General features: G+C 44.5%; 1 protein-coding gene across 1 annotated transcript in view; it reads right to left on the reverse strand.

Annotated features, from left to right (window-relative positions):
- LOC106810270 (SLIT-ROBO Rho GTPase-activating protein 1-like) overlaps positions 1 to 1,145 on the reverse strand; it is a 72,800-nt gene that overhangs the window by 49,527 nt on the left and 22,128 nt on the right. The window lies entirely within an intron of this gene.

Genomic DNA, 1,145 nt, shown 5'->3' on the forward strand with positions numbered 1-1,145 from the left:
TCTCTCTCTCTCTCTGTCTCTCTCTCTCTCTCTCTCTCTCTCTCTCTGTGTCTCTCTCTCTCCCTCACTATCCCCCACTCTCTCTTCTCTCCTCTCTCTCTCTTTTCTCTCTCTCTCTCTCTCGCTCTCTCTGTTTATCTGTTCCTCTTCCTCTCTCTATATCTTTCTTACTGACTGACTGACTGACTGACTGTCTGTTTGTCTGTCTCCCGTTGTCTCACTCTCACACTCTATCGCTCTACATGTTTCTCTCTCACCCACTGGCTACCTCGCTCCCTCCATATCTACCTCTCTTTAAGTTAATCAGATAGGTAGCGTGTTAGGCGATTTTTCTATTACTCGTATCCAACTCGTCCACAAGCACAGGTCCGTCTCTAGTCTAAAGCGAATGGATCCAATAGATCCAATAGATCCAATAGATCCAATAGATCCAATAGATCCAATAGATTCATTATTAGTCGATCAATAGCCACTAGATCCAATAAATCCAATAGATCTATTGATAGACTCCTGATCGAATAGATACAAGAGATCATCATTGTTTCGGCTAACGCTCTATTAGGAGTGTTCCCAACTTTGATATCATTAATGATTAATGATTAATGATTAATGATTGAAAATCCTAACCCTAACCCTAACCTAACCTATAACATAACCCTAACCATTAATGACATTAGAGGTTGGGAACACTCCTAATGGAGTATCACCCATTGTTTCCCATTTATAGCTGCGCGCTTGTAGCAGCATAGGAGGTGTCACGTACACGTGTGTATATATTTAGCAAATATTCGCCGTCGTCTGTTTCTTCCCCCACCCTCTACACGGCGCCTTTGTGTTGGTACGCGCCAGCGCGAAAATTGCTTCGTAAATTAATTCGTCATTCGCAGCTGGATTAGACGGGTATCACAGCGGAGGAAAAAATGTAATTGCAAACTCTATTCGCGAATTGGATGTTAGCACGAGCGGTCTTCTAATAAGGCAGGCGGGGTTTTATATGAGCGCGAGCTAGATATAGCATGCGCGTGTCTGTGTTAGGCCTATACACGGCAGAACAACCACCTCTATATTATTCACTCCGTCGCTCTCTCTCTCTCTCTCTCTCTCTCTCGCGCTCTCTCTCTCTCTCTCTCTCTCTCGCGCGCGCG

The sequence above is a fragment of the Priapulus caudatus genome, unplaced genomic scaffold (assembly GCF_000485595.1).
Source record: "Priapulus caudatus unplaced genomic scaffold, Priapulus_caudatus-5.0.1 Scaffold425, whole genome shotgun sequence".
Lineage (NCBI taxonomy): Eukaryota > Metazoa > Priapulida > Priapulimorpha > Priapulimorphida > Priapulidae > Priapulus > Priapulus caudatus.